This window comes from Lissotriton vulgaris, unplaced genomic scaffold (assembly GCF_964263255.1).
Source record: "Lissotriton vulgaris unplaced genomic scaffold, aLisVul1.2 SCAFFOLD_971, whole genome shotgun sequence".
Classification (NCBI taxonomy): domain Eukaryota; kingdom Metazoa; phylum Chordata; class Amphibia; order Caudata; family Salamandridae; genus Lissotriton; species Lissotriton vulgaris.
The window spans coordinates 432,765-456,611 of NW_028255350.1; the positions used below are offsets into that span (position 1 = coordinate 432,765).

Sequence of the window (23,847 nt, forward strand, 5' to 3'; positions counted from 1 at the left end):
AATAGTCCAGCGGACGCACTCGAGGATGGGGATTTTTGGTGGAGATGATGGAGGTGTGGTTCTGATAACCTATAGCTTGCAGGAAGTCCACTACTTAATCCCTCTTGAAGCAAGGCACAGTCCCCAGGGCCATAGTACCAAATTGTGCAGCTGGCACAGTCATTCAGGGTGAAGGCCTTGGGGTACAAATCCAAATTCCAGCATGGCAGTCGTGCTTTTCCTTGTAGTTTCAGGCAGTAGATCTGAGAGATTATGCAGCTCTAACATATTTATTCAGGGTTCTGGGGTGACAAGCAGGGGGGCACCTCTATCTAATGCGGTGCTGGGTTCCACCCAAAAGCATGACAACCTCCTCCGAAGTGTGGCCTCTTGTTGTCCCACAAAGCATTGAACTTTCAAAATCCAACCTGGATAAATTCTCTCCAGAGGAGTAAGAGCTAGCTAAACCAACCCACAGGGGGGCTCATTTCCATTAGTTCGCCTCCCTTGACCTCTGCAAATTCCTGTTGTAAACCTGCCATCTGGTTAGAACACCGGATGTGGAGGTAGGTACGCCTGTCATTCCTTACTGATCTGCTCTCTCTTTGAGCTCAGCTTGATTTACCCAGTCCCCTCTGCAGGATCCATCCTCTTCAGCTTCCGTGCTTTCTCCATCAGATAACCTCTGCTCTAGCCAGGCCACTTATCACCTAATCAAAGAAACCTGGCAAAGCCTGTCAAGGCTGACCAATCAGCAGAGACCATTAGAAGGCTGGATTTTGGCTTACAGTAGAGAAATTTCCATAATGTCCCTTCTATATTAGTTTTGACAAATTCAACAGTGGAAAGTTGTTACATTTATCAACGCCAATCTTTTAACTCCTTGAATAATATTTAACTTATTTCTTAGCAATATTTATAACTAAATAATATATTGCAATTTTATACATTAGCCTATGTAGCTAAGCTTCTACAATTGAAAAAAATGAAACAGGCAGTTTTACCCTCACCAGGGCAAATAATCATCTCTTATAAGGCCCCTGCTTATAGTTGCATGATGTGGGGAAATAAGAGTTTTCTTGGAGAGAGTACAGACTGAGAATAGGAATGGGGAGGGCCGATGGGTGGCGCAGGTAAAATTGGTAGAGCTAGATGTTTAGGCAGAATGAAGCTTTGACAGAGGCTTAATGACGGGCTCAAGCAATGGAAGATGGAGGTTCGGTTCGCAGATTGAGAAAGTAAGGGTCACTGGGAGAGTGTGGGAGGGAAGAGGATCAAACGCCCCAAAAGAACCCTACGTTCTCAGTCAGCAAGGCTGTTAATATTTACCCTCACCAAATGGAAGAAATGGTGAGGTTCAGCCTGCTTGGTTCTTGTGGTCAAATACTGGAAAAATCTCCCACTTTTTCTCAGATGCATCCCAGAAAAGAAATCTTTCGGCAAGATTCTGAAAACTATCTCATTTAAGCTGTAGCGTATGGGACAACTCCCACTGATCCTTTGCCTCGGTGACGGAACACTCTAGTGGTAACTGTCGTGCTCTAAAAAAAAACTAATTCATTCATTCATTCAAGAGGAGGGCTGAGAAGAGTGGGAAACTGAAAAAGCGTTAACTATATCAATGCTGCTTCAACTGCAGAGTGTGCACTATACAAATGCTGATAACATAACATAAAGCAATGTTTTTATGGAGCTGGGTAGAGAAGGTCAGAGAAATGAGCTGACGAGAAGATCTTCACAGCATCTTTACAGCATGATATTTAGGTTTTGCCCACCTACTCATATATTTTATTGTCTGGGGCAGGTAATAACCCTAAATATCTCGAAAGTCCAAAGATTTGAAGGGTCACCAGTGTCACTGCTGGATTGATATAATTCACAATATAAATGTTTTGAGTACTAGGTGGAATTAGGGGTACACACCCAAAACAAGTTACACAGAAAAAAATTAATTTATAAGGCCTCACACAACTTTATATGTTTAAATATGTGTCAAACATATACGGAAAGCAGCTACCTCCAAGTTGGAACACTAATATCCCATAGCAAATCCAAACAATTGCTTGCACACCAAATCTAGTAGTGCAGTGATTCTTTGGTAAAATCTGATTCAAAGCGAGTCCATAAACAAGCCTTAGCAGTTTTCTTTTATTTCAGAATTTCAGTCAATATGTGAACCATATCATCACAGGTTATGGTTTGACCATTTGTAGAGCGCACATTCCACTCATGAGTGTATCCAGGCATTAGATGAGAGGGCACTGGGCTGGCTGAGTCTGAGGTCGAGGTGAAGAGTCATGTCTCCAGCTTCTTGTGGAATCTAGGGACTGGAGAGGTGGCTCTGATGTGCAGAGGGAGGTTGTTCCAGGCTATTATTTGGGTGTCAGTGACAAGAAGGTGTGGCTGCCGGCCCTGACTATGTGAGTGCAGAGCATGTCAGTGGGCAGAAGGCCGGCCTAAGACAGGTTTGTGATCAGGGATTGGAAACTGATACAGCTGTTACATTTTGAGAGTGTGATTGTGAACAGGGAGCCTGTGGAGCTCTTTGAGGTCTGAGGTGATGTGTGTGCACGGTGGGAGCCTGAGTGTGAGTCTGGCTGCTGCGTTTTGTATGCATTCCATGTGTGACAAACATATTAGAAACACCACCAGTGCAAGAGCCATTTCAGACACTGCAATGTACCAGAGCATCTCAGATTAATTCAACTGTGATACCTATAACTTGGAATTTGTCAGATTAAATACAGGAACTCCAGGCAACACAACTTGGAAACAGCAGGAGGCAATACCTGCACAGTTCTTCTGACTTGTGCTGTATATCATGAAGGTGTTAACTGTGAGGTATGAGTGCAGCCTCTGCAGGGGATATAACCTTTACTTATTAAGCTGATTACTCCTGAAGGAATGCAGCATGAGTGATGCCAATGTTCTACTTTACTAAGAACATAAATTAACATTGCATATTGTGGAGCTGACATTCAGACATATGGAGACTTAGGAAAGTCTTTTATTCAACAGTGCTGTGTACCATGGACCTTGCATGAAGAAAAACTTGGTTACAAGTATAGCTTTTAGTTCACACTGCCCTGGAGTTTACCAGGTGACAGTGATGGGGGAGGAGCTTCACGCGTTTCCAAGATGGACGCGTGAGCACAGGGCTCCCGAGACCCTTTGTGCCTCCCGCATCTATCCTGCAAAGCATTCTGATTTGGACGACGGGTACCTTTTGCTGATGCCCTGCTGATACAACAACTTTTTTCAAAAATCGATTTGGCCACTGGAAACCGGACTTACTGTGCTTTGAAATTTGCGGCCTATATCGTAGACCATCCACGGGCTTGAGTCCCCGAGGTACCCAGGTGGCAATTGAACAACAACGGCTGGTGTGACACGTCCACTGCCCCTGTGGTACTTTCGGATTCGCTTTTGGTCATTGTTGACGGCGATTTGCTGCCGCTCTGCATGGCCGACCTGATTTTGCTGCCAGTCCTACGCTTGCTCTTGATCCTCACCCTCTCGCCTCTACAGGCTTGCCGCGAAGGAAATCATTCTGACCAGATCCCAACGGTTCCTTCAGGGCTCATCACTCATCATGGCGGGCAAGGCAGACGCCGAGAAGCGGGCCACCAGGGGCTCATACCGAGGTGTGGTTACCCAATCCCAGACCATAGATCGCTTTACTCGCCCTAAAGGATCCCCAGGCGGAGCGAGCAAGGTCCTTGAGGAGACTGGCGATGGTCATCCTACAATTGAAGAGCCAACTTTGAAGGATGTTATGGGCGCCATCGCAAGTGTTAGAACAACTATGGGTCAGCAGTATGAAACCCTTGCAGCTAAGATAGACACGGTGGCGATCGAAGTCAATCTTATTAGTACGGACTTGGGGAAAACCAATGAGCGGGTCAAGTCCCTGGACATCAAGACTGCGAGCCTGGCCACGGATGTCTCGGATCTCCAGGCCGAAGTTCGTAATCTCCGGACTTCCAAGGACTTGTTTGCCCGCCGGCTGGATGATTTCGAGAGCCGGGCCAGGTGCAACATCGTCCCCATCGTAGGTGTTCCGGAGAACTCCGCGGACGTTCTGGTGGAAGACCTTGTTCTAAAACACCTGGCACCCAAGGGCCTCAGTAACTTTTTCATGGTGGAGCGTGCTCATAGAGTCCCCGGTGGAAAGCCCAAGCTGGGGGCCGCTCCGAGGCCTATAATAGCCAGGATTTTTCATTTCCAGGACAGGGACGCTATCCTGCAAGCTTCACGTACCAATGGTCCCACTAAATTTGAGAATACGTCGGTCAGTTTTTATCCGGATTTCACATAGGCGGTACAGAAACAACGTATGGGTTTGACGGGGGTGAAGAGGTGACTCAGGGACATGGGACTAAAGTACGCCATGCTTTTTCCGGCCCGCCTAAGGATTGAATATGAAGAACGTGCTCTCTTTTTTGACCGCCCAAGGTGGCCAGTGACTAGTTGGACACTTTGCCGGCACACCGTACCAGCCCAGAGAGTTCGAGAGGCGCCGAAGGTGGCTTGGAAGAACAGGAGTAGTGAGTCTGCGCCGGCGAGGCAATTTTATGGACTTATGGCAGTGGCTCTGTGACTATTATGTTTATACAGTGTGGATCCCCGGGGGTGGGGGAAATCGGGACTCTTCCTCCTCTGGGGACTTTTTTCTCTCTTCTTGTAGGTTAGTTCAATGGGGCGACAGGCACACTGCAAGTTGGGTGGCTTTCTGGTCTACCACAGGGGTGCAGGGTGAGGGGGGGTGTTTTGAGGGTTCCATTGGGTGTGGTGGGGGGGTTTCTTTTTTGTTTGTATTGAGGCTACGCTTTGTTCCAGATTTTATCCTATGTGCCTGTTTCGTGGCGGGGGAGGCAGAGTGTACATTACTGGGATGGTGGGTAGGGGGCTGAGGGTGCTGAGCTGGAACATTAACGGTCTTGGTGATAGGATAAAACGGGGGATAGTTTTGCAATATTTGAAGCGATGCTCCCCAGATATAGTTTTACTCCAGGAGACACATTTAGTAGGAAATACGTGTCATGCACTGAGTAGACGGGGCTACCGTTTGGTGGCCCATTCCGGATTTACTACTGGGTCGAGAGGGGCAGGTGTCCTGGTCAGGAACTCCCTCCCTCTGGAGATAGACGACACGGTGCTGGACGATAGAGGCCGCTATGCGGCTATTATGGGTCTGTGGGAGGGGAAGGTGATCTCCATTTTGTCTGTGTATGTTCCGCCCGGTCTACAGTCCACCACATTTACTGATTTGGGCAGGGTGATCCTGGGGTTTCCTGATGGCATGTTGGTTGTGGGTGGCGATTTTAATTCAGTAGTCAGTGGGGATGAAGACCGTAGCCCCCCCAGACTCCTGCCTGCGTCGGAATTATGGCTGGGGTGTTTCTTGGACACGTTGGGTCTAGTTGATTGTTGGAGGCAACTGCACCCTAGGCAGCTCCAGTATACTTTCTACTCAGGAGCTCACGGGAGTCTCTCGAGACTTGATTATATCCTCGTACCAGCGGTGCAGATGGTCTCCGTAAGGGAAATCAGGCATTTGGCTAGGGGGATTTCAGACCACTCTCCACTCTGGCTTAATATTGATGTACAATTGGGGGCCGGGGGCTGGATTGCCCCGATCAACCCCTGGCACCTTCGTAATCCCAAGATTAGAACGGAGGTGGTTAAGTGTATAGATTACTAATTTGCTGAGAATAAGGGATCGGTGTCCTCCCCTGTCTCCTTGTGGGAGGCTTATAAAACTGTGATCCGTGGTCAAACCCTTTCCTTGATTGCTAGTGAGAGGAAGCGCAAAAATGCGAAAGTGGTGGGCCTGGAGAATGAAATCACTGAGTTGGAGGAACAGATGGAGTCTGGGGTCACACCTGAGCGACTACACTCTTTGGCCCTTAAACAGTCTGAATATAGGGCTCTGGTGACTGACGCAGCCAAGGCAATGAATCGTGAGCAGCAGGGGCGTCTGTATGATGTTGGTGATAAAGTGGGAAAGTTGATTGCTTGGCTGGACAAAAGGGATAGATTGAATCGGGTGGTGCCTGTTGCTGAAAAAGTGGATGGTACGCGAGTGGTGGACCCGGTTGAGATAGTTGAGGTCTTTGCCCAGCATTTTCAGACGGTTTATGCGCCGGTCTCGGATAGGCCGGAGGAGGACTCGCACTTGTTGCTGCGGGATATCGCGCTGCCTAGCCTTTCGGAATCAGACAAGGAGCTTATGGAGGCGGAATTTTCCACCGATGGAGTAGCGCTCGCTATCCGCTCACTTCGTTCTGGGAAGGCCTCAGGTCCGAATGGTATACCAGTTGAACTGTACAAGCTGTGGCCTGACAAAATGGCGCCACATCTTCGTCGGATGTTCTCGGCATCGCAAGATCTTGGGTCTCTTCCCCGGGATCAGAGACTGGCATCCATTGTGGTCATTCATAAAGATGGCAAGCCCCGTGAATACTGTTCATCGTATCGGCCGATTTCGCTATTGAATGTTGAACCCAAAATTCTGGCGAAACTCTTGGCAAACCGGCTGATTACGGTGATCAGTGACTTAATCCACCCGGACCAATTCGGCTTCATCCCCCATCGTAACACCGCGCTCAATCTTCGCCGTCTTCTTGGCGTCTTGGCAAGGGCGGGGTCTCTTGAGGAGCCGGCCATCTTGGTTTCACTTGATGCCTCAATGGCCTTCGATACGGTGGAGTGGCCATATCTGTGGGCAGCCCTTGCTAAGTTTGGTTTTGGCCCTAAGTTCATCGGGTGGATCAGGCTTCTGTATGAGCAACCGCTGGCTCAGGTTGTTGTCAACGGCAGGGCCTCGGAACCCTTTGCTCTCGGACGCGGCACGAGACAGGGATGCCCTTTGTCGCCACTCCTTTTCGCGCTTGCCCTTGAGCCCCTGGCCGCATGGCTCCACTGGGAACCTTCGCTTAAGGGAATTCGATGGTCCCCTGACTTCGAGGATCGTATATCGCTATACGCCGACGACATATTGTTGTACCTTACCTCTCCCCGTAAATCACTGGGTGTCCTATTCGACGTCTTGAGTTCCTTTGGGAAGAACTCTGGATTAGTTATTAATTGGTCCAAGTCTTGTATCTACCCACTCACGGGAGACTTACCCTCTCTACCCCGCGTTTGCCCGATACCCATTTCTAGAGTCGGCTTTAAGTACTTGGGGATCTACATTTCATTGGACCCCACAGTCCGCCATGAGGGAATTTGTTACCTCGGCTTTCCCGGCTTAGGTCGGATGTTGCGGCGTGATGCGGCTTGCCTCTGTCCCCCTTGGGAAGTGCGGCCCTGTTCAAGATGATGTCTCTTCCCCGATTTTTGTATGCCATCCAAAACACACTTGATTTGGTGCTGGCTAGCTATTTCCGCGAAATTGAGGGCCTACAGAGGAATCTGGTGTGGGGAGGGCGACTGTGCATTGCATTGGCAAAATTGACTTTGCCCTGGTATGATGGTGGTATTGCGTTGCCTGATAATAAACGCTACTACTGGGCATCCCAACTGAGTGCTGTTAACCATGCCATGTACGGTCCTGTTTCGAATCCCGCATTTGAGATGGATAGGTGGCAGCTGCCCGGGGGCGGCTTTAATAGAGCGCTCTACTCTAGAGCCGCTAGGAAGAACCTGACGGGCCCCACTGGGGTGGCGGTGCGAATATGGGGTAGTGCAACCTCGGCTACGGGATGGACGAGTAAGCTGACTAGAGCGACCCCCTTATATGCCACAGAGAAACTGTGTGGTCTATGGACATCGAAGGGATTTGATAGATGGGACCTTATTGGTATCAGTAAAGTGGGCGACCTCTGGGCCAAAGACAGAGTTAAGACCTTTGATGAACTCAAGCAGGAGTATAAATTGAGTGACAGGTAATATTTCCAATATCTCCAAGTCCGACACGCGCTCGAATCGGTTTTCCCAGCTGGAACTACGATCCCGGAGTCTTCCCCCCTGGAAGATAGAGTGCTAGACGGTTACGTCCCTGACATCACTATCTCTCTTATTTATAAAAAGCTTATTAATGACCGCTCGGACCTTCTTGTACAACTTCGGGGTGCCTGGACTGGTGATGGGCTGGAATTGGACGATGAAGACTGGCAGGCTGCGATATCCTCCCCTAAAGAGGTTGCGATTCCGGCACGTCTCAGACTGGTGCAACTGAAAATTCTGCACCGTGTCTACGTCACGGGTCCACGTTTGATACATATGGGTTATTCTGTGGATGGGCTGTGTAGGCGTGGTTGTGGTATGCTGGCTACCTTCCTTCACATTATATGGGAATGTCCGGAAATAGTGGTTTTCTGGAATCGAGTGCATGCGGTGATGGGTGAAGTGACGGGTGTTGAGTTATTGCCTGAGGCAGGATGCTGCCTGTTGAATATCTGGGAGCCGAATGACTTCACTGCTGCTCAGACTCAATGGGTCACACTGGGCAACATGATTGCGAAACGAGACATAGCTCAATTGTGGGGATCTCAGAGAGCACCATCAGTCTCAACTTGGAAAGAAAACCTGGACTGGTCCATGTTTAGAGAAAAAATTGTGTATGGCCCAAAAAATGGGGAAGGATCAGGGGTCAATGGAATTCGTACCGAGGAGAGATCTGCACTCCTCCCTTCATTGAAGCTCCTGATATTCCTCACTTCCCTTGACTGTGCGTTTCAGATTCTTAGCTTCTCGCTGTATGTGATGTATTGTTTTGCTCTTGCCCCCCCCCCTCTCCAGGATCTCTCCTCTTTCATAGCATTGCTTATTAATAATTTGTTTCCCCCTGCCATATGAGACAGTCATTGCATTGCACGGTTCCGCCTGAATTCTTTTTTGTGTTCAGTTTTTGTTCTTTATTTATAAAAATATAAAATGTAAAACCTTTCACTTATCCTCTTGTTGCCACATGCTTTCCACTATATCGTGACTTTTCACTGCCGGGCCCTTGGTTTGTCGGCTGATGAGCTGTGTCTTATTGTGTCACTGGTACTGCGTGTAACTGACCAGCCTCCGTGGTTGTAGGTCTGTAACTGTACTTTCTTCTTACAAAATAAAGGTTTAAAAAAAAAAAACAAAGGTGGATCTTTAACCCCTTCCTTGGCCTACGGCAGCACTACCTCCCCAGTGCTGCCGTCGGATTGGCCGACGTGGCCCCGCCCGTTTTGCGGAATTGCCGCACTGCGGGAAAATCGGGGCCGCAGTAAACGGGTTAAAATACCACCTGTGCTTTGTTGAGTTTTGATCCATTCCATGAAGCCCGTGGATGCTTCCTTGGATCTTGACAGATTTTAAAGTTCCCTCCTAGACCCATTCTCGTTTTGGAGTCCTGAAACTAGTGGAGTATCAAAGGTGAAACGATCACAAAAGCAAGCAAGAAAAATCAAAATAACATTATCTAAAAAATTAACAATTGAAGCTTACCTCTCTTTGCAACTCTTTGCAGCCGCTTTTCTTTTTACAGACGATAGAAGTATCGCTTGTGACCTGTTTATATATGTTTGTTAAAGGTTGAGGAATGGCTCAGACTCTTCGCCTTGGTTGAAAGTTCATAATTGCATGCAATTGTCTCAACTGTAGTGGAAATCACACAGTGATTTTCCTTAACTTCATTCATGTTTTCCATTCCTGGGAAACTGAAAGTTGGCACCCCGGATCCCAGACGGGTCTGGTGGCTTAGGGGACCAATGCATCCACTGCAGGGGCCTGTGCTTGACCTCATGGTAACAGGTCCAAATCCCAACGTGTCTTTCATCCTTCTGAGGTTGATAAAATGAGTACCATTGAGTTGGGTAACAATAAACATCCTGTTATTCAGCACCAAGATACCAGTTGCAGTGAACACGAGCCTTACAAATACACTATGTTATGCAACCAAGGGCCCTTAGATGTCTCTTTATGCACCTGCATTGTGTGAAGTGAATTATTTTCCAAACTGTACTGGCTGCAAATAAAGTAATAACTCAAAGAAATAGCGGATTATATGAATTCACTTTACACACAATGCAAGAAACAGGTGATTTGCTCTGCGCTGGGCTACCACAGCCCATCATGAGAGTGCTCCAGACTTTCACCTGCATTTTCTTCTTTTTTTTATTTTTTATACCAGCTTTTTATTAATGAAATCAAGCAGAACAGTAGCATAACAGTACCATTTATACAGTGTTTGTCATTACTTTGTTACATCATAAGATCGGTTATAATCTTTTACATATACTTTGTTATGTCAGGTTATGTCTCCTTTCTTTCTCTAGTTCTCTCTTCCCTGTTGGAGAGGTTGACTCCAGGCCGGGTTGTCTCCTCTAAGGGGGGGCTTGCAGGGGTACCATTTCTTTCTTTGTACACCCGCTGCTAATATAAACTGCTTTTTCAGCTATCATACACCAGTCCATATCTCGCTTCCATTCACTTCGGGTCGGTATTTCACCCGATCCCCATTTATGGACCATATTTCATTTCGTTACGATCAGTCCCAGAGTACCCCAGGTCCGGTCTGCTTGTCCCAGATCAGAGCCTCCCCATACATTTAATATACACCACTTCGGAGCTACAGTTAGTTCCACTCTTACAACCCTTATTTGCTTGCATTTTCAGTTGGTAGTGGCTATTTACCTGCTGCCAAGTAAATAGTGAATTTTCACTGCTATCTACTTGGCCCCTAGTAAATAGTGAAAATGATTTACTATTTGGCAGGCAGCCTTGATAATAGCAGAAAAAAAACAACTATTTACATGGCAGCTGACTAAATAATAGATTCTGCTCTGTTTACCTGGGAGGCACGCAAATAACAAGGAAACTTAACTGTTTACCTGGCCACTGGCTAGATAGCAGAGGTTTTGTATTATTTAACAAAACAATTTACTCATTACTCAGCTGCTGGCAAAGAAGCAAACATGTACAATTTTGCCAGCAGCCATACAAATTGCAAATGAACATACTTATGTGGCTGCTGGTTAAATAGCCGAAATCAACTATTATTTGGCCATTAGCCTGGGAAGTACCAAATAAATATCAATATTACCAGGCAGCTGGATAAATAGTAGAAATGATGTACTGTTTTGCATGTGGCCAGGTAAATATCTTGAAACTAAACTTAATTATTCTCTTGGTGTCTGGCTAAGTAGTAGAGAGGATGCACAACTTTGCCAATAGCCATGCAAATAGCTGAAATGTATTTATCCGACTGCTTCTAAACAGCTTAGGAGCATATGTATCAAGCACTTTTCCCATTCGCAAATGGGCCTATTCTCAGAATGGGCCCATTTGCGAACGGGAAAAGCCTAATCCCAAAAGGGCATAGCAAATTAGAGAATTGCAAAATTTGCAATTCTCTATTTTTCGAATGCATTTAAGGAATCGCAAATTGCGATTCCTTAAATGCAATGTAGGAAGCACAGAAAAATTGCGATTTGGCCTTAAAGAATCACAAATTACCACCAACTTCAAGTTGGTGGTAATTTGTGATTTCTGTGAAAAATGCACTTGTGCATTTTTCAGAGTACCATGTGGCGCACATACATGCCCTTAGGGCATGTATGTGCGCCACATATGCACACATACATATTTCAGGGGTGCAACAGGGTGTCCTTTTGGCACCCTTGCAACCTTGAAATTGCATTCTCATTCTCAATTTGCGATTCTCTAATTGGTAATCGCAAATTGAGAATGTCTTCCCATTCATTCCTATGGGCCTCCTAGCCCATTGGAATGAATAGGAAGGTATTCCTTATTTGCGAATCTCAATTTACGTTTCGCAAATAAGGAAAATGTAGGATTTGCAAAATATTTCGCGAATCCTACATACATTGCATTTTGCGATTCTCTAAAAATCGCTATTTGAGAATCGCAAAAGTCTTTTTTAATACATATGTCCCCTAATTGTGTTTCTAATGCTTTATGCAGATTTCAACATGTACTTACACCAGGTAGAATTGTAAACAAGGAGGGAACACAATGGCATCAATTTCATGACAGTTTGTGATGTAACACTATTGAACTCCGAAAACGTGGTCGCAAATTCCATACTTTTTGCGAATGGAACAGTATTTTTTTAACCAACCTATGTACTGTGTTGTCTATTCACAAGATATTAAATTGCAGGAGGTTGCAGAATAACATGCATAATAAGTATTCATTAGGCAGGTGCCAATTTGCGAGCTTCGGCTGTAATCACAGGGATGGTGGCCCGTAAGGGACATCAAACACCATCTCTATGACTGCATTCCAAAATGATTTTTTTTTTTTTTTACAGAAACTCATGTTCCTTGTTTTGTTTTGGGAAACATCTCACCCTGATAGTGCCAGCATGATAGTGAAAGGAAAAGGAGTCCTAAGTAGACTCTTTCTCATTCGTAAATTAGTTACCAGCTCAACTAGAGGGTTTTTAGCTCATCAATGGTTTGCACCACCAAGTGCAGTCACAAAATTTCAAAAAAATCCTTCCCAAATTTGAAATTATAATCACAAATGTCCCGTTACTAATCAAAATAATTTTTCAAATCTTAAAAAGAGTTTTATACATAATGATTGGCACTTTTGTGGTCAGATCCATGTGATTTTGTGACATGAGGCCCTTAGTTCTAAAAGTGGCTGAGATGCAGGCACTAAGTTATTGGTATAAAGGTCCCAAATGTTTCAAAGTGTTTGGACAGACTTGGTACAGTATGCAACTCCATTACACCATTGGAAAAGACATGCCTACGTGGAAGGCCCTTAATGTAGTTGTATTGTGCTCCACAAATGCTCCTATTCCTCTACTCTTACCTGCAGAGGTGACTAATGAGAAAGATGATTAGAACCTTTGCAAAACTAGTTAAGGCTGTTAACCTCTCTAAAGCCATGAGCTTACTCTCACTCACAAAGCCACGGTAATGTACCAGGGCGAGATATATGATTATCAAAAGGCTCCATGTTATCAGGGTACCTTTTTCTGCAGTAAATCAGTACATTCTGGAAATATTAATTCTGATTCAGTCCAATGAAACAGATAAGACTACAACACCTAGAAATAGTAATTTCTAAAAGAAAAAACAACAAATGAAAATGTTGTATCCCAGTAACATAGTGACATCTAATAGATAGGGTGAGTTGATCAATATAGAAACAATTGCAAGGGGGCCCCTAATTATGTGGCCATCAGAATACAAATAAGAGACTATATTCCAATCTCATGACAGTAGGGATTAAAACTATGATCCTGATTCAGAGTATCAAGGATGGAGTTAACTCCGCCAGTATGGCAGAGAGCAATACCTCCGCCATCCTGAAGGGCCTTCCCCCCCCCAAAAGATGTTTGAGTTGTCTGCTGGCTGTGTGAACAACTCTCTACCTTTATAGAAACTCTTGTCATAGTGGTTCCTGTTTATGCATGAACCATTTGAAGGACAGAAGGGTCAGATGTAATGGTTGGCCAGCATACCTTTAAAAGAAGGAGTTTGTTTTTGAAAAGCAGAAAAAATGAATGGTCCCTCATGCTTGGGGTTTTCTCCCTTACAACCAAGTGTTACTTTAAATAGGGTAGATGGTGTAAGCTCTTTTCATCAATGGCTCCTACTCTGTTGGGCCATCAGAGAAGTATTCAGTTGAGGAGCCACAAGTAAAGGAATGGGACCATAATTAATTGAACTGAATGTCATTGGAATATGAATGAATTTTCCCAGTAAATTAGAAAAACACATAGTAGCATCAAAAACACAGAAGAAACAAAACTCACAAGCAAATTTTATTCATTTACTTTATTACAAATATTGAAACAAAAAAAACACTGAATATTCAGAGACATTTTGTTACCTCCATACTTGTGACCTATGGATCAATCTTTTCACAGTTCCAGTTTAATACTAATTTTCCAGAGAGGGAATATGGATCCACTATTGAGGTTTCAGAACTGATATGGGATGATTCTCTTTAAAATATCTTGTTCTGGCTGTAGCTCAGACGCAAACTTTGTGCTAGGTGATGGCTCTCACAGCAGTAGCAATAGTGCTGGCTTCAAACAGGAGTATACAGAACAAGGTCACAACAAAGCCTATGATCTAGGCACCTAGCTTTCTCCATCCTTCCTGAGCAGTCATCAGGCATAGACAAAAGGGCAGCCCTGCTTAGAAACGTTAGCATCAATAACAAGAGAAATCTGTGACTTACCCCTCACTCCTAACATCTACCCTACATTGTCACTGATAAATAAATATTCTGTAGCACTTTGATAAAAAAGGACCTTACATAGTTTCTCTGGGTAAGCTTTTCTCCATTTTCCCTTACTTTAGTTCAGGTTCTACCCCCTCCATACACAAGTAGGCAGTCAGTACATGGACACTGTGTAGGGAAGCTGTATCTACTCTCCTTCATGTCATGCAAAATGCATCCCACTAGTCCATACACTTAGACATTCACCACACAAGGAGTCTTACTAATACACGATTCCTACTTATTCACCGTACATACACCCACATGGAAAGTTAGTGCAAATATCTGGGGGGTCACAAAAAATCCCTCTTTGAGCTATCTGAGATGATATAGCTAACGCCTCCATCACCCCTTATTTCCATATAAGAGACTTCTTATTATCTTGAACTCCCCTTTGATGAATGCAAGAGCCCTTTTACCTCTTTATTATCCAATATACCATTTTCCTGACTTCAGCCATCTGAGTTTCTCAAACTCTGTCTTCCATCCTTCAAAGAACGCACACATTTTTACCAACCAACCTTTACATTTTCCTGCAAAGTTGAAGTCCCTAAACCCTCAGATCCACACCCGGACTACTGTGCCAGCATCAGACAAACTCTTCTATCACTCAGAGGTTAGAGTGTAACAGTCCCAGCTTTTTGTTCAGTTTGCATGCTCTGACTTTTCTGCAAATACTTACCAGTTCTATACGTAGGCTAAGAGGTGGGGGACTGGTAGCATAGAAAGCATGAATATGAACTATTTACCAAAAAGGTTCACTCGTAGATGTGGCCTAGAACACATAGGTGTCCTCCAGCACCCGGTCTTCTTCCTTCTTTTTGAGGTCCTTCCGTGCCTTTAGGCGTTGGTCCACCTCCTAGTCCTCTTCCAAGTCCTTCTTTTATGGTTGTTTTGGTCCTCCTTATTCTCATTTAGACCCTCGTCCAACTAAGTTCTGGTTACTCTAGTACAGGTTTCCTAAATCTGGTTCTCTTGATTGTAGTCCTATCTGACCCTGGGCTTGTTGGATCCTGGCCTCCTGGTCCTGCTGCTTACTCATCCTTATATTATCCATTCCTGGGATTCCTGATCCTCGTACTACTGATCCTTATCTTGATCCTGATTCTGCTGGTCTGCTTGGACCTTATCCACGTAGCCCTGTTATCCTGGTTTCCCAAGAGTGGCCCTCCTAGTATTCCCAGTTGGGTCATTCTGATTCTACTTGCCCGGGTCCCTGTGGTCCATCTGGTACTGCATCCACTCTTCCTAGTCCTCTTTATTAGGTCTTGGGATGAACTAGGTTATTGTGTTCCTATTGGTCCTGTGGCTCTGGTTGTCCTGGTTCCCCTGATTCTCAAAAGCCTGGCGCCACGGCTAGGGTGACTGACTCTGGAATCTGGGGATCACGGTTCGATTCCCGGGGCCGGCGGCAGGTTAGCCTAGCACCATGTGACTCTGGGCAATAGCTTGCTTAATCTTCCAGACGGCCCCCAGCGCCTAGAGACCCTTACGGGTGATTGTGCGCTTTACAAATGTGGAATATTATTTATTAATATTATATTAATATCTAGTTCCTTCTCCACTTGGCACATCTGTTATTTGTTTTCATTGTTCTCACCTCTTTGGTCCTCCTAGCCCTGCTCCTGGTCCTACTTATTCTGATACTTTTAGTCCACCTAATCCTGCTCTTTCTAGTCCCTGGTCCTAATGGCCCTAGTCCAACCGTCCCTGACCTGACTACTTATCTATGTCCTCCTCCAACATGTCATGATACATTTGGCCCTGGTTCTTTTGCACGTTTTCATCCTGGACTAACATGTCCACTTTGTCCTGGTCTTAGTCACATGGTTTGAATCTTTAAGGCTCCTGTCATTTTTTTTTTGTTAAATCTTTTTATTATTTTGAAACAAAAACAAGACACAAGAAGGACCAATACAAATACAAAGCGTCCCACATTCTGTGTTAAGAGGAGACTCGACACTAATGCACCAATGAGCAAAACGTACAGTCCCCATTAAGTCCAATGCTGCAACTTCAAGCCCTTTAACCAACACACTGCAGCACCCGAGTCCAGGCTCTCAGTTCCAAGCAATGCCCCATTCTTGGTCTTCCTCAATAACTATCAAGTTCAAGTTCAAGTTCAGTAATTTGTATAGCGCACTACTCACCCAGAGGGTCTCAAGGCGCTTGGGGGAGGGTGGGTGCATTACTTATCGAATATCCAGGTTTTAAGCTGCTTTCTAAAGGAGAGATGGTTCTGTGTAAGGCGGAGGTGAATGGGGAGAGAATTCCAGGTTTTGGCCGCTAAGTAGGAGAAAGATCTTCCTCCCATGGTGGATCTATTGATGCGCGGAATTGCGGCGAGGGCTTGATTAGATGAACGTAGTTGGCGAGTGGGTGTGTAGAAGGACAGTCGTTTGTTGAGGCATTCGGGTCCTAGGTCGTAGAGGGCCTTGTGTGCGTGAGTGAGGAGACGAAACGTTACTCTCTTGTTGACGGGGAGCCAGTGGAGATCTTTCAGGTGACCGGAGATGTGGGTTTGACGGGGGATGTCCAGTATGAGTATGGCTGAGGTGTTTTGGATGCGTTGGAGTTTTTTCTGTAGTTTGGCTGTGGTTCCGGCGTAAAGGGTGTTTCCATAGTCTAGTCGGCTAGTGACTAGTGCGTGGGTGACTGTTTTTCTTGTTTCGGTGGGGATCCAGCGGAAGATTTTATTGAGCATGCGTAGGATGTTGAAGCATGATGATGAAATGGCGTTGACTTGTCTGGTCATCGAGAGGGAGGAGTCTAGGATGAAGCCCAGGTTCCGTGCGTGATCTGTGGGTATGGGTGCTGTGCCCAGAGCCGGTGGCCACCATGAGTCGTCCCATGCAGAGGGGGACGATCCTAAGATGAGGACTTCCGTTTTGTCCGAGTTTAGTTTTAGACAGCTGTTCTTCATCCATTCGGCACTTCTTTCATTCCTTCGTGTAGATTAGTTTTGGCGGTGTTGGGGTCTTTGGTGAGGGAAAGGATTAGCTGGGTGTCGTCGGCGTAGGAGATGATGTTGAGGTCGTGTTGTCGCGCGATGGTTGCGAGGGGACTCATGTACACGTTGAAGAGGGTGGGACTGAGTGATGATCCTTGTGGTACGCCGCAGATGACTTCGGTGGCCTCAGATTTGAATGGGGGGAGGTGGACTCTCTGTGTTCTTCCGGCGAGGAACGAGATGATCCAGTCCAACGCTTTTCCTTGTATTCCGACATTGCTGAGTCTTTGTATAAGGGTGTTATGACAGACTGTGTCGAAGGCGGTGGAGAGGTCAAGTAGGATGGGGGAACTGATTCTCCATTGTCCAGTAGCGTTCGGATGTCATCCGTAGCAGCGATGAGGGCGGTTTCGGTGCTGTGTTTGGCTCGGAAGCCGGACTGTGAGGGGTCCAGTGAATTGTTGGATTCAAGGAAGGCGGCGAGCTGGCTATTGACGGCTTTCTCGATGACTTTGGCCGGGAAAGGGAGGAGTGAGATGGGGCGGTAGTTCTTAAGTTCAGAGGGGTCCGCTGTGGGTTTCTTCAGAAGGGCGCTGAGTTTGGCATGTTTCCAGCTTTCTGGGAAGGTAGCGGAGTTGAGGGAGCAGTTGATGACATTGCGGAGATGGGGTGCGTTGATGGAGTCTGCTTTGTTGAAGATGTGGTGGGGCATGGGTCAGTTGGTGAACCTGAGTGGATGGAGTTCATCAGACGGATGGTGTCTCCAGTAGTGATTGGATTCCAGGCGCAAAGGTTGTGAGAATGTTGTTTTGGTTCGGAGGTGGGTGGAGTGGGTTGTTCTTCGGGTAGGTTTTCAAAGCTGTTATGAATGTCGGCGATTTTGTTGTGGAAGAAAGAGGATAGGGAGTCGCAGAGGTCTTGGGAGGGAGTGATGTTGTTGGTGCCGGCGGTGGGGTTGGTAAATTCTTTGACAATGTTTGAATAGTTCTTTGCTGTTTTGGGCGTTGTTGTCAAGTCGATCCTTGAGTGCTGATTTTTTGGTAGATCGGATCAATTGGTGGCGTTTGCGGGTGGCGTCCTTGAAGGTGGTCAGGTTGTTGGTGGTTGGGTTTTTTCTCCAGGTTTTCTCTAGGGTACGACATAGCTTCTTGGATTTCTTAAGGTCGTCGTTGAACCAGGGGGCCTTTTTGCTTTCTTGTTTGATCTGGTGGTTTTTCAAGGGAGCTAATTCGTCGGCGCTGTGGGTGATCCATTGTGTGAGGTTGGTGGCAGCTTGGTGTGGGTCCGATGCTATGGCGGGGGGGTTTTGGTTAAGCGATGTGAAGAGTTGGTCGGTGGCGATTTTGTTCCAGTTTCTTCGAGGGATAGGTAATGGTGGGATGTGGGTCGTGGTCTTTTTGTAGCTGAAGTGAACGCAGCTGTGGTCCATCCAATGGAGATCTGTGGTGTGATCGAAGGAGATGTGTTTGCTGGAGGTGAAGATAGGGTCGAGCGTGTGTCCGGCTAAGTGGGTGGGGGTGTCAACAAGTTGTTCGAGTCCGAAATTAGCCAGGTTGTTCAGAAGGGTGGTTGTGTTGCTGTCGTTGTTCTTTTCCAGGTGGAAGTTGAGGTCTCCCAGTAGAATGTAGTTCTCGGAGATGAGGGCATGTGGGCTGATGAAGTCAGTGATGTCTTCATTGAATTGTGTGCGGGTTCCTGGTGGTCTGTAGATGAGGGTGCTTCTAAGTGTGGTCCTGGGTCGGTTTGGATCTGGAAGTGAAGGTGTTCGGCAGTCGCAAGGTTATCGTCGGAGCTGGTCGTGATCCGGATGGTGTTTTTATGGGCGATGGCGATACCGCCTCCAGTTTGGTTGGTGCGGTCTTTTCGGATGATCTTGTAGGTGTCCGGGATGGCTATGGCGATGTCGGGTGCTGATGAGATGTTCATTCAGGTTTCTGTAAGGTAGGCGACGTCCGGTGATGTAGTGTCGAATAGGTCCCAGAGTTCAGTGGCATGTTTGTGGATCGATCGGGTGTTTAGCAGTATATAACCTTCAGGTGGTTAGAGTCGGAGTTCTGTTTGGGGGGAGGATTTGGTGTGGGTCCTGATGCATGCAAACTTGCAGGAGTGGCAAGCGAATGGTCTGTGGGTGAGCCCTGGGGAAGCCACGCAGCATTGTGGGGTGCGTCCGGGGTTAAGGGCAAGGAGAGTAGCGGCGTCATAAGTTAAGAGAGTGGAGTGGGTTTTGTGCGGGCCAGGAGGTCTGGCGCTGGGCGCGGTCCAGGCGCGGACGGGCGTAGACAGGCTTACCTTTGACGCACCTTCGGCGCGCATAGGGCGCGACAGCTGCGTGTGAACGCTGCACGCAAAGGCATCAGTCATATGTGGATAGTGGAGGGGGAGGGGCAAGGGAGGATCAGCTGGGAGGCGGGATCGTGGTGGAGGGGACGGGCTACTATGCACAACAACAACAAAATGGCTGGCAAATCAAAACCGGGACAGGCCGGGGCACAGACAGGGTTACGCTTTGGGCAGGGGCACTGTCACAATCAGGCTATACACGTTAGAAATAAATGCAGAGGCAATGCGATTTAATGAGGGCAGACAAAGCGAGCAGCACACGACAACAGCTGAAAATCGAGCACAATTATGGCGGATGCAGCTGAGGAGGAAATGCGAGCAGTGCAGGCACCAGGAATAATTATAAGTTGAAGGATAAATCGGCAGCACAGTGCAGTAAAGTAACGATACCCAGGTGGGACCAGGAGTCGTGGGGAGCGTCCGCTTCCGAAGGTATCAGGGCGGACACAGCGCAACACAGGACGGAGCGAGGCAAGGTACTTAGTGGGAGGGAGGATCAGCTGGGAGGTGGGATCGTGGTGGAGGAGACGGGCTCCTATGCACAACAACAACAAAATGGCTGGCAAATCGAAACCGGGACAGGCCGGGGCACAGACAGGGTTACGCTTTCGGCAGGGGCACTGTCACAATCAGGCTATACACGTTAGAAATAAATGCGGAGGCAATGCGATTTAATGAGGGCAGACAAAGCGAGCAGCACACGACAACAGCTGAAAATCAAGCACAATTATGGCGGATGCAGCTGGGGAGGAAATGCGAGCAGCGCAGGCACCAGGAATAATTATAAGTTGAAGGATAAATCGGCAGCACAGTGCAGTAAAGTAACGATACCCAGGTGGGACCAGGGGTCGTGGGGAGCGTCCGCTTCCAAAGGTATCAGGGCGGACACCCATCCCCCCACCCCTGCTGCTGGTGTGCATATAAGAAGTGTAGTCAAGGTACTTCTCTCGCGTGTAATGATCTTACGGGTCCTCCCGTCCTTTATACGATTAGATATTATAACCTCCTATGCTTCAGGGACCTCCTACTGCCCCGATCTCCTCCTGTCCGGAGGGAGCTTCTCATGCTTGTTCCGCTCCCATCGATGATGCAGAATCCGAATCAACCTCGACGTCCAGCATCCGGAGGTCCGCTACCAAGGCCTCCCACGCCCTTGCCGCTTCCAACGCCATAACCCTATGGGACCTATGAGCTTGCTGCATTCGGTTTGTTCGCTCACTCCCCGCCCACATATGCAACGCTGCCTTCCATCTAGCATAGCTAGGACCAACCGCTGCCTTCCAGTGTGACGTTATTTCTCTCTTGGCTATGATGAGGCCTAAGTCTATGAACTTACTAGTTATCTTATTCTTACTAGTATGTGGGAACCAGTGTAATAGACACGCCCCCTTATCCATATCAAGCTGCCGCTCAGTCACCCTACAGAGTGATCCGGTCACCTCCTTCCAGTATGTTCCCAGTCGAGCACAGTCCCACAACATATGGTTTAAGTCCGCTCCCGCAGTACAACAACGGGGATACATTGCTGTAACAATTCGGAAGTATTGATTAATTTTAGCAGGTGTGAAATACGCCCTATGTAACACAAAGAATTGAATCAACTGGAACCTAGCATTTCTGGTACCTTTCCATGCCCTCTTAAGTATCTGCGACCAGGCCGCATCCCGGATAGCCTTGCCTAAGTCCATCGCCCAATGCTCCCACAATCTTTGTAACAGGTTAAGCCCGTCTCCTAACATTCGTTTATATAGACAGGTAATCGCCTTACATGTGCCCGCTGCCATCACCACATATTGGCATGCACTACTCATCCAGGGCTCAGAAAGGCCAGTCCCCAATATTTTTGTAGGGCTACACTCAAGGCCGCGTGTATCAGGAAGTGACCACGCGGAAGGCCAAAAGACTCCCGCAACGCACTATGTGGCAACAGCGTGCCATCTGCGTACAGGTCACCCACCATCTGCAGACCCAGCTCCTCCCACTCCACCAGGCCGGACCAATCACTACCATGCGGCACGCTGTGCACACGCCCAGTGGTATCTCTGGTGCGTAAGGCCGCAGCACCCCAATTCTACTGTGGAACCGTTTCCAACAATATCGCAGGGTGCTCTCCGCCATTGATAAGTCAGCAGTCCCCAGCCTCTGCTGCATTGTCACAAATGATAGCACCTGCCTCGATATCTCTGGTGTAGTCTCCCTCTCTGGCCCTCTAAACTCCAGCGCCACCAACTGAGTAAGAACTTGGAGCTGTGAGCCAGATAGTACAATTCAAAATCTGGAGTGGCAAGGCCTCCCTCATCTCGTGGTCTCATCAGTGTTTCCAACGCTACTCTACGCCGGCCCACACCCCAAATGAAGCTACCCATTGCCGAGCGGAGTCGTCGGAAGAACGCCACCGGTATGCGTATTGGTAAGGTCCAAAAAATATATAAAAGACGAGGAAGCGCCACCATCTTCAGGAGCGCAACTCGACCCACCACCAATAATGGCAGGGACCCCCAGAACCGCATGCTACTCCTCAGGCCTGTCATTGCTCTCTCAATATTACCCTCGAGCAGGTCCTCCTGCGTATGATACACCTACGTTCCTAGATAAGGGAGGCATCTGGGCTCCCATGCGAGATCGGGCGGTAACCGCGGCGGGTCGCATGTGCTAGACACTGGGAAAACACGGGTCTTTGTCCAATTGACCCGCAAGCCCGAGACATCTCCGAAACGGTCAAGGAGGTTGCACGCCCCATCCAGTGCCTCCCCTGCATCTTCCAAGAACATAAGGAGGTGAAAAGCGAGATATGGTGTACGTGGCCTCTGAGTTGCAGGCCCCGGTATGCGCCTCCCAGCCCCGCCCGCGCCGCCAACGGCTCTATCGCAAGAGCAAACAGCAGCGGAAGGAGTGGGCAGCCCTGTCTAGTTCCCCGCCCCACGGGATAGGAGGAGGAAACCGTCCTTTCCACGCGAACTCAAGCCGCTGTCAGAGAGTACAGGATTTTAGTCCAACTGACATATCCGGCTCCAAGCCCAAACTCCTTCATAACCGAGAACAGATAGGGCCATTCCAGGCTATCAAATGCCTTAGCAATGTCAACTGAGAGCACTACAGCCTGTTCCTGTCCCCTGCACCCCTCATCCAAGACTCCTATCAGTCGACGTACGCTACTGGCAGTATTACGTGTCAGGATAAAGCCAGCCTGGTCCACATACACCAGCCGCATCATTAAAGGAAGGAGCCTACTAGCAAGCACGCGGCTCAGTATTTTATAGTCTATAGTAAGCATAGACAGAGGACGGTACGCAGCCGGGTCAGTCGGCGGCTTCCCGGGCTTAAGAAACGGTATAATGATGGCCTCCCTAGTAGACTCTGGCAATACCCCTGTTTTCTGAGCCTCCTGGTACATCACCAACAGTCTGGGAGCCAGCAGGTCAACATATGACGAATAGAATTCGATAGGCAAGCCGTCGCTCCCAGGTGTTTTATTGCGAACTAAGTGCTTAGTGGCACAACGAATCTCAGCTAAAGTAATATCCATCCCAAGAGCCTCTGCCTCCTCCTCTATTGCGGGTAAGTCCAGGCCCTTCAAGAATGACTGAGCTTCCCCTTCCCCTGTCAGCAACTGGCTGGTGTAGAGATCCACATTAAAGGAGCGAAACAACTCATTAATACGATATTGCTCATGCTCCAGCCGTCCAGAGGGGGAGGCCAGTGCCAGGATAGGCACGCACCTAGGGGCAGGGTCCGCAAGCCAAGCCAACAAAGTGCCCACCATGTCCCGTTCAGCATGTGCGCGAGCCGTAAAAGCCTTGTAATCAAAACACCAGAGCCGCTCTACCCCCGCCGCCACCACCTCACTACGAGCCAATACGTCGTCATGCATCCCAGAGCCATCTGAGTGAGCCCGCTCAGTTTCGTGCAGGAACAGTTCAGCGGTTTCGATCTCCTGCAGGAGCAGATTCCTGACTTCCACCCATTTGGCGATACAGATCCTGCGGACCACCACCTTAAAAGCGTCCCACTCTAGGGTCACCGTCGTAGCACTACCCGCATTTTCTGCAAAGTAGTGCTCTACCCCTTCACTCAGCTCTGCGCGGAAGACCGGATCCTCCAACATCTCTGGGCGCAACCTCCAGTGAGGGATTCTGGGGCGCTCCACCATCCAACAAAAACTCACCAAAAGCGGATTATGGTCTGATATGGTGCGTGTCAAATATTCGCTGTTAACCGCCAGGGGTGCCTGTCCAGAGCTACAGAAAACGACGTCCAACCGAACATGGAGGTCATGCAAGGCCGAATAATAGGAATAGTCCCTGTCTGTCGGGTGCTGCACTCGCCAGATGTCAATAAGTCCCCAATTGTCCTGCCAGTGGGCACGAACCCCCGCCAAGTTATTAATT

At 47.8% G+C, this 23,847-nt stretch overlaps 1 protein-coding gene across 2 annotated transcripts in view; it reads right to left on the minus strand.

Moving 5' to 3' along the window:
• Nucleotides 1–23,847, minus strand: part of LOC147659157 (interferon-induced protein with tetratricopeptide repeats 5-like) — a 51,984-nt gene that overhangs the window by 14,399 nt on the left and 13,738 nt on the right. The window contains exon 1 of one of the 2 annotated variants that reach the window (XM_086951933.1): nt 9,409–9,437. The exons of the other annotated variant lie outside the window; for it this stretch is intronic. The gene's annotated coding sequence lies outside the window, so the exon portion shown is untranslated. Of the gene's footprint in view, nt 1–9,408; nt 9,438–23,847 lie in introns of those variants that run through there. 2 annotated transcript variants of the gene reach the window in all.